The sequence below is a fragment of the Dipodomys spectabilis genome, unplaced genomic scaffold, assembly GCF_019054845.1.
Source record: "Dipodomys spectabilis isolate Male_0828 unplaced genomic scaffold, ASM1905484v1 ptg000132l, whole genome shotgun sequence".
In the NCBI taxonomy this organism is placed as follows: domain Eukaryota; kingdom Metazoa; phylum Chordata; class Mammalia; order Rodentia; family Heteromyidae; genus Dipodomys; species Dipodomys spectabilis.
The window spans coordinates 279,398-289,986 of record NW_024870809.1 but is presented as its reverse complement, the minus strand read 5'-3'; the positions used below and the strand labels follow the sequence as shown (position 1 = coordinate 289,986).

Genomic DNA, 10,589 nt, shown 5'->3' with positions numbered 1-10,589 from the left:
ACTTTTAAATAGAGGGCAGCAGACATGCTTTACATTCCAAAACTATGGTAGCAGTCTGTTTCAATGTGATCAAATAAATGCTGCTAGGATTCAGCAAACCTTAAACCCACTAAAATTATGATTACATTGAAAGAAAATACACAAAAACCAAATAGAGATTTGAGGGTTTTTTCATTAGAAGGAAATCTTAGTGCTATTAAATTCACAAATATGCCAATTTAAATACCCAATCCTGTGTGTCTAAAACACACAACGCATACACATAAAAGTACCTATTCTTTCCACATGTTAGTGCCCATGCATATCATAGTCTGGAAATGAAGAGAATAGATTCCCCTTAAACTGTGAGTCAGTAGGTGTTTCTTTACAGTTAACTTTAGCAAAATTCATACATAATAGCAATTAACAGTGATCTTTACTTGTTAACTCACAAGAAAACACCATCAAAACTGCGTTTCAGTTTCTGTACTAAAATGTAGAAAAACTGAAATACAAAAATATTGAAAAGTTAAAAATTCCTTAACATTTTATTCATGGTACCACTACCACAATTTACAAGGCAAAAAAAGAAAAAAGGCAAAGCTACAACAGATAAAAGACCTCAGGAATGTATATCTAATTGACACTACATCGCCTTAATCAATAGCTGCACTTTTTGCAAACTATAGCTATGACATTCTTGAACAAGAAAGTTTTGCTGTTTAATCTGCAGTAACTCCTCTGACTATGGATCACTATTCCTTCTATGGCAGATTGAAAGCTGCAGTTTACTTTGAGGTAGTCATCCCAAATGAATTCTGACAACTCCTCACTCTCTCTCTTGCTAAGAATTATAACCCCGTTTTCTGGTCTTTTTTTTTTTCTTTTTCTGGTCTTTTAAAACCTTCTGCTACTATATCCACCACTTCCACCCTCAGACCCATAACCATCATCATATGGACTGTCAGAGCTTCTTCCACCAAACCAGCTCCCCTTCATGGGACCATATTTGATCGCTGTTGTCCACTGTAATTTCCAGACTCATTATGTTTTCCACCACCACCATAGCTACAATCACTTTGGTTTCCATGTCCTTGTCCACCACCATCATAGCCTCCTCTAATACTGTAACCAGGACCAACACCATAATTGCCACCATCACCTTCAAATCCACTGTATCTACCATCAAGGTATCCATAGCTACCTTTGCTGCTACCACCTCCACCACCATAGCCTCCTCTTGCAACAAAATTTCCACCATGTCCAAAATTACCTAGACCACCTCCATAAAGTTGTCAGATCCACCTCCACGACCTCTTTGTGACTTTATCTTTTGTTTAGAGAGGGCCTTTTCACTTCACAATTATGCCTATTAATAGTGTGGTATTTCTGAATAATAATTTGATCAAATGTATCATGTTCATTAAAAGTCACAAAAGCAAATCCTCACTTTTTTCAACATAACTTCCTTTCCTTCCATAACTTCTATAGTTTCAATTTCAAAGTAGTCTCTCAAATTACGTTTTTCTGTATTTTCTTTAATACCATCAGCACCAAACATTTCTGTTAGATGGACTCCTGGCTTCACAGAATCCTCTCTAGAAACAACTCTCTTTGCTTCTATGACACGCCCATCAACCTTGTGGGGTCTGGCACACATGTCTGCATCCACCTCTTCCACACAAGAGTTGTCACAAAACTGAAACCCCTCGAACGTTTTGTCTGAGGCTCTCTTGTTACCACACAATCTGTGAGTGTGCCTATTTCTTAAAATGTTCTTTCAAACTATTATCTGTAGTTTCAAAGCTCAGACCACCAATAAAGAGCTTGCACAGCTGCTCTGGTTCCTTTGGATCATGGCCCTCCACCCCCAGGCGACGGTGGCTGGAGTCAGATAGTGGTGACTGGGTGGTGATTTTACTCCCCCTTTTGGTACTGGACTCGCTTCTTCCAACTCGAGCTCAATATGGGACTGAGAGGAAAGGACGTGAACTATCTTAATGTTGAAAATAAGCAGAGACTAATTGTTCTACTCTTTAAACATCTTTCTAATCTAATCTTTTCTATTGTTGTTAGTACTACTATGAATTTCCCATGATCTCTAATGAAAGTGATTTTGACAATCCACAATGAATGTAAGTTCCACAACTGCAAGAATTTTTATAAGTATTGTTCACTGTATAAAGCGGAGAACTTTTCACACTGCTCAATACATACTATACCTTCGATTGCTATTGTATCCACTTGCACAAAAAGTGTTTTGAGACATCTACTAGTCATGAAGTTACAGTTATAGAGGAAGAACAGTGAATACAAATTAAGTAATATCCCTACCTATGAAAAACATATTGTAGTAGGGTTACATATAATACCAAACATGAATAAGCAGTGTATTATGAGGCACAGCATTCTATGAAGAAAAGTACAGCGAGATACAGACACAGAATGAGTGAAAGGCTGGTGAACTTTTATCAGAACATTTGCAAAAATCATTTAGACCGAATTTTCAGAGATGAATTCTCAGTGGCAGTGACTTGCAAGCAGACCTTTGAATACAATAAGGAAGAAAGTGTGGAGAAAGAAATTTCCAAGGACAGGAAAGTGTTAATGCAAAGGCCTCAGAACAGGAACAAATTATGTGCATTTAAAGCAGAATATAAAAGGTAAGTAGGAGTTATCTTTTTAAGTAACAAAGAACTAAAACTTACTCACTTTGTCCAATAAATAATTGAATGCAGGCACACAGGTAGCTTATCTAACTTAGATATCTTTCTAACGGACAAATAGTAATGTAGTTGAAAACTCATATTTATTACAGGAAAATGTGTTGCACACTAATTCAATCAGAGTTAGAAGAAAAACAATTTGAAACCTCTGTTTCTGGAAAGCAGTTCTAAATAAGTCAGTTTGTTTCTCTGGACTTCTCTCTCTTCTGACTTCAGAGAAAATGTTTTCAATTGCAAATTACCTAGGGGACTGAAAAAGTTCCCCTTAAAATTATAAAGTTCAACTGAAGCACGGAAAGACATGGAACCTTAGGGCTAGGAGAACCCTGTTACATACATTCTTAAGTTAATAAAACTAAACAGCACTAGTCAGGCTTCATTAAGAAAAGCAGGAATTTGGAGACATTGGGAGTTGTGGGGAAATTTGTTGCTCATATGGACCAATACTGAGTTCCTCAAGGTAAGTGGTAGATTTCATGATCCTCCAAGGTTGAAGAAGATAGTAAAAACTAATTAGAATATTTTTTGCAAATGGGCTGTGTAAAGTGGTAAGCTTACTGAAAAAGAGTATAACCCAAGAAAAATGATTATATTCAGAATCTAGTAAAGCAAAGCTACAGCTATGAATTCATGTAGAAAGTAATCAGGGTTCCACCCATTTGTACTTACTCAAGCAAAACTCTTATTTTCAGAGGAAACTAAGCATACATGTGTTTGAGGAAAGAATATGGCTTTTCAGTATACAGTCAAGTTCAATGACTGAAAAAAAAATAGTATTGCACCTAGCGTTCCATGTTAAAATTCACTTATTAAAAAGAATAATGTACAATTTGAAAACATTTAAAATTCACTTATTAAAAAGAATAATGTACAATTTGAAAACATTTAATCCTCATCACTCAAACCCCAACAACTGATAAACACAGTTGCAAATTCAAATATATATATGTTCAGATAGCAGTCTTACTAATTTCTAAAGCTTCATCCAACTGATTAAGCTTGATATTATGCAAACCTATTTTGAAGCAAATTCTTGAGCTAGTTTATACTGCTTTAAAAGAATAGAAGCTTCTATAAAAATTATTTGATGAGATTCAATAGGCATAGAAAAAGTCATAGTGTGTTTAAATCACACACAATGATATTTACCATCACCATCATCAACATCACTGTCATGAAGGCTAACTGAGTACATGGTACATCAAACTGCGTATGGTTAATTAGGAAGTGATTTGAGAGTACAAATTATCTTTTCCAGGCCTATGTAAGATCATACTCATGATATGATCCTCTTCTTCATCAAAGCTCCTGTTATTTGTAAATTATACACATACATATGTGATTGCATATGTGTATACATATGTAAACACATTCTTATACAAACATGCACATGTACATTCACACATACATATGTGTGTGTATATATATGTATATGTATATATATACATATATATATACATATATATATATATATATATATATATATATATATATATTAGAACAAGTTCACCTTAATCTGGTTCTAGATGTTCAAGATCCTATTGCTAAATACTGAATGACTGAAAAAAAAAACCTTTCTTCCTAGCCAAGAGTTCACATTATAATATAGACACCTCAAGAATATAGAAAGAGAAGACAGATAGTAGAATAACAATATTGCCACTTCTCTTTCTAAAATTCTATACTTTGACATCAAAATACATATAATACTAAGCACATTCATATATTGATCAGGGGGTAAATAAATTCTAAGACTGGGACAAGAATAAGTTCAGACGTAGCACTAACAAAAAGAGGCCAGGAACCAATGACTCATGCCTGTATTACTAGCTACTCAGAAAGGCTGAAATCTGAGGGTAACAGTTCAAAGCCAGCCCAAGCAGTAAAGTTCATGAGATTTGTGTCTCCAATTAACCACCAAACACCCATAAGTGGAGCTGTGGTACAAGCTGTACAGTGCTAGTCTTAAGCACAAAAGCTCAGGAATAGTGACCAGGCCTAAAACTGAAGCCCCAGCAGTAGTACAAAAGGTGTGCCCACACAGCACACACATACACACACACACACACACACACACACACACAGGTACAGAAGAGGCAAAAAGCTCTTTTGTGTCAACTTCATTCAAATATGAATACTTTCTGAAGAAAGTATTTTCCTTAGAACTGTTGAAATTATGTCAACTTAATAATGGTTGCTTTTTCTTCACCTTACCATTGTAATTAGTGGAAATTTGGCTGCTTAAAATTATCTATTGTTTTGAATATGTATGTCTGACATTTAAGAATTTTTTTCTTTTTTTTTTTTTTTACATTTCGGTAGCTGTTCAAAGAAGATATTGTACCATTTAACAAAGCCATTTATGAACACAATGCATCTCAATGTGTGTCACTTCCTTCACCATTTTCATCCTAACCTTTGAACCATCCTTTCCCTTACTTTTCCTAATTTTGTGGTAAATACAATGAATTCTTAACTACATTCTTCCTCCCTTCCCCACTTCATTCTTCTACCCCACTCTCCTTGATCCCATCCTCCTCATCCAAGTACCCATTTTCCAGTGCTCATTTTGTTGGGCTTTGACTTAGTTTTTCTAAGAAGTTATGCTAATAGTGTTTCTCAAACACAACTTTTGGAAGATAATGCTACAGGAAGGCAACCCACATTCCTGTAATCACCGGTAGCTTGGAGCACACTAGCAATTCATTTCTTTTATTATTGTTGCTATTCAACACAAAAGGAAGAAGCTGGGCACTGGTAGTTCATGCCTGTAATCCTAGCTACTCAGAAGGCTGAGATCTGAGGATCTCAGTTCAAAGCCATCCAGAGCAAGAAAGTCAATGAGACTTTTATCTCCAATTAACCAACAGAAAGCTGGAAGTGGTGCTGTGGCTCAAGTGGTAGAGCACAGCCTTGAGCTGAAGAGCATGGGGACAGAGTTCAAGTCTCATGACTCACGGAAAAAAAAAACCACAAAGGTAGCATCACTAACTAGGTGTATTATCTTGGCCACTGTACTCTGGGGATACCATTTCTTCATTATTAAAATGAGGCTTTTTAATTTTATGGTTCTATGTATTAGCAAGATTAATCCTTGAATCTTAGTTCTTGAAGCCCAGCAGTAGTATGCTTTCTTGGTTACTTTGAGATGCTTTTGCAAAGATCTATTCCCCACCACTGTCCAAGGAACTCTTTTTATTGCTCAGATAATAAATTACTTTTAATATGGTGATTCATCTTTTCAATAAGCCTACTGGAACTTAGCCACTTTCAATCATTTTTGGAAGATAGTGGTATATAAATGATAAATAAAAACATGGAAATTGAACAGTACATATAAAAGACCATCAAAATTAAAGTAAGGAGTTTTTAACATTTGAGGAATAAAGCATTGAAGAAAGAAAAAAATGATTGGGAGGATTAACATCATGAAAATGGCAATACTATATATAAATTCAATGCCATACCTATCAATATCCCAACCTCATTCTTCAATGAAATAGAATGAGCAACCCCCAAATTCATATGGAATAATAAAAGACCGCAAATAGCAAAGACAATCCTTAGCAGAAAGAACAGTGCTGGAGGAATATCAGTGCCAAATTTGAAACTCTACTACAAAGCCACAGTAATCAAACAGCTAGGTACTATCACAAGAACATACATAAGGACCAGTGGAATAGGACTGAAGACCCAGAAATGAACCCACAGACCTATAGCCACCATAAGGAAGCTAAAAAAATAGAATGGAAGAAAGACAGCCTCTTCAGTAAGTGGTGCTGGCAAAATTGGTTAAACACCTGTTGAAAACTAAAGCTAGATCCTTCTATATCACACTGCACCAGACTCAAACTCCAAATGGATCAAAGACCTCGAAGTCAATGCAGACACCCTGAGAACGTTTCAGGAAGGAATAAGAGAAATTCTAGGGCTCCTTAGCATAGGCCAAAACTTTATTAAAAGAGACCCAGAGACACAACAAATTAAAGAAAGGTTAGACCAGTGGGATTGTATGATACTGCAGCACTTCTTCATTGCAAAGGACATAGCAAGAACAATAAAAAGCCCACAGATTGGGAGAAGATCTTCACTAACCATACAACAGACAAGGGCTTTATATCTAAAATATGCTTGGAACTCAAAAAATTAAATCCCCAACAACAAATCCTCAAAGAAAAAACTGCCTGATTAATAACTGAACTAAAGACTTAAAGAGAGACTTCTCTGAAGAGGAAATAAGAATGACCAATAGACACATGAAGAAATGTTCAACTTTTCTGGCCATAATAGAAATACAAATCCAAACAAGACTGAGAGTCCACCTCACCCTAGCTAGAATGGCTAAAATCAAGAAATCTAGCAACAACAGATACTGTAGGGGATGTGGCCAAAAGGGAACCCCACTGCATTGTTGGTGGGAGTGTAAACTTGCTCAACCACTTTGGAAAGCAGTATGGAGATTCCTCAAAAGACTACACATATAGCTCCCCCATGACCCAGCAATTCCACTTTGGGGCATTCACCCAAACGATCATAAACACGATTATACTAAAGCAACCAGCAGAACTATGTTTATCGCAGCATTATTCTCCATAGCTAAGATATGGACCCAACCCAGATGCCCCTCAGGAGATGAATGGATCAAGAAAATGTGGCATATATACACCATGGACTCCTATGCTACCATCAGGACAAAAGACACCACTCCATTTGTTAGGAAATGGAAAGACATGGAAAAAATTATACTAAGTGAAGTAAGCCATACCCAAAGAAACATAGGTCCCATGTTTTCCCTTATTTGCAATAACTAGTATATGTCTAGTATAACCTTACCAGATAAGTAAAAAAATGTCGAAAGCTATGCACATATGACCACATAAGATGGTACAAAGTGAAATGAACCCCAAAATGGAGACACAAGAGGGTTTATGTTTGTTGCTGTTGTTTTTAATGTACTATGTGATTTCTTTTGTTTCTTTTATATGTTCTTCCCTATTGGAATAGCTCCTGTTTTCATACCCTGCATATTGTATATACATTTTTCTAATTTGTGGAGGAGAAAGGAAATAACAAAATGCTGAAACAAGGATACAGGCTGACCCATTGTAACAATGAGATGTACAAGACACTATGTTAAAAACAAACTCTACAACTTGAGAAGGGAAGGAAGGAGCTGGGGAGGTGGGGGGAAGGGATGGCTGGGGAAAAGCAAAGGAAGGGATACCAATTCTCCATAGGAAATGTACTCATTACCTTACTCATGTAACTGTAATCCCTGTGTAGAGTATCTTTACAATAAAAAATATAAAAACATTGGAGGAGAGAAGACTTATACCAAGAGATATATTCAGTTTGGTCCAGCTATTAAATATATTATTGTTATTGTTATATAGTTGTTATTCTTATTATTGTAACTATTATTTATATACTGGTACCATGTTTGGAGCCTAAAATCTCTTGAAACTCCCTCTCAAAAGGTAGATAAACATCTTTATCCCGTACTTCAGGCTGCCCATTCCCCTCAGGATAATTTAAGTCCCTAGGATGAGGCCACTCTGGAAGAGGAGGCGGCCCAATATTGTCAGCCTGATTGGCCCCCTTACTCAGTCACCCCCTACCTCAGACTAAACCCTCTACCCCAAATATTCTGCTCCCCTCCTATGCAGCCCCTTCCTCTTGTGGCCTGGCCCTTCTAGGGCCCACTGCCCCTCCAGATGTTTTTTCTCTCCCCCCTTTACCTAACCTGGCCCCTTTACGTGAGTCCCTTCAACATAGGCGAGAACACCTTCAACTTTTAAAAGAACTGTGGTCCCTTGATTATGAACTCCGCACACTGGCCTTGGCCGATACGCCAAAATCGCCTAATAAAATTAAGGTTAGATCACACCATCAGTCAGTCCTTGCCTTTCCAGTAACTCGGAGCCAGACAGATAGGACCTCAGAGGGTGAGGAGGACCAATCAGAAGGGGAGGAAAAGGAGGATGAGGAACAGGATACTGGGGATGAAGAGGAATAGCCCACCCAGGGTAAAGGCCAACAAGAGTATAAGAGGCTTAGCCTTCAGTTTGTTGAGAAGCTTAAAAATGCATGTGCCCAATATGGCCAGATTGTCCTTTATACGTTAGCCTTGTTAGAAAACCAAAGTGCACGCTGGCTCACCCCTAATGATTGGAAGTTTGTGGCCCGCGCCACCCTTAGTGGGGGTGATTTTGTTTTATGGAAGGCAGACTTTAAGGAACAATGTAGAGAGACAGCGCATAAGAATTTGGCTAAAGATGGATGGGCAGGGAGTACTTAATTTCCTTGGACCTACTTTCTTCAAGATGAATGCAGTAGTAGAGAGAGAAAGAACAATGGGCATTGAACAGTTGAAGGATTTAATTAAGAGAGCTCACAGTCTGACTTTAGAAACTCCTTTTCCTCTACACCTGTAAAGAAAGGCTGTGTTAACTATACTATGAGTTTTCTTGATATCATAAACATTTTATAAGTTGTTATGAATAGGAGTATTTCTCCATCATGTAATCAGTTATTATTTGGTAGATTCCTTCTTCCTTTATAACTAGTTAATAAAATTTGTCTGATTCATTTAACTGTTCCTTAGGCATGATTTCATTGGTCATAAACTGCTACCCACATTTAGGGTTACTTTGTGAATAAGTCAGTATATATATGAATAATGTATCTAGTGTTAATTAAATAAATGTTGACTTAATACAATATTATGTAATTTACTTTTGCAACTGATTAAAAATAAGTCACCACTGGAAAAAAAAAAAGAATTTGGCTAAAACATCTTCAAAAACCTGGACCTATACTAAACTTTTGGGTAATGCGCCCTTTGATACCAATGCTAAACAAGCGCGATTTCCTGCCTGACTTTTGGCACAAATTCAAAACGCTGGCCTTTATGCTTGGAAGCATCTCCCTCAAAAGGGATCGGCTACTACTTCCCTGGCAAAAGTTAGACAGGGGTCACATGAACCCTACAGTGACTTTGTCTCGCGGCTTAACTTGGCCGTGGAAAGGCTTCTTGGGCCGAGTGAAAGTGACAGTGCCTTTGTTAAACATCTTGCCTTTGAAAATGCTAACCCGGCATGTCAAGATGTCCTCCTGCCACATAAAAACAAGGGTGACTTCTCTGAGTTTGTCAGGCTTTGTGCTGGAGTAGGGACTGCTCACGCCATGGGGCTCACCATAAGTGCTGCCTTTACCAAGGCATTTCAAAGTTCAATCCCCAGCTCGCGTACTTGTTTTAATTGTAAACAACCTGGTCACTTTGTGCGTGAATGTCCCTTGGGCAAACAAAGCCAAGGGGCAATGCCCTCCCAAGCTACAGGTAGACCACTCCCTGTCACTCTTTGTCCCAAATGAGGTAAGGGCGGTCATTGGGCCAACGAATGTAGATCCAAAACAAATGCCCTTGGGCAACCCATTCTCTCTTGTGTTTCAGGAAACTTCCGACTATCCCCAAGACTAGCCCAGGGGCGATAGGGTTTGCCCCTCCCAAACTCCTGGTCCAACACAAGCCCCCCACCTCTCTCCATAATTGCCTCCCCCAGTGGGCAACCCCAGGCAGTGCAGGACTGGACCTCTGTGCCGCCACCGACACAGTACTAGACTCTATACAAGGACCTCAAATAATATCCACTGGGACCCTGGGACCCCCTCCATCTCATATGTGTTCCCTTATTCTTGGAAGAGCCTCTGCTACCTTACAAGGTGTCCAAGTTTTTCCTGGTATTATTGATAATGATTATACAGGAGAAATAAAAATTTTGGCCACGGCCATTAATGGAATTGCAGTTATTCCAGCTGGAACTAGGCTTGCACAATTGGTACTGCTCCCATTAAATTCAGGGAGTTCTTCCACTGCTCAGACCA

The 10,589-nt window shown here is 38.0% G+C and overlaps 1 pseudogene; it reads right to left on the bottom strand.

The window, feature by feature from the left end:
• Positions 1–876: 876 nt before the first annotated feature.
• LOC122116378 lies at positions 877–2,259 on the bottom strand (annotated as a pseudogene).
• Positions 2,260–10,589: the final 8,330 nt, after the last annotated feature.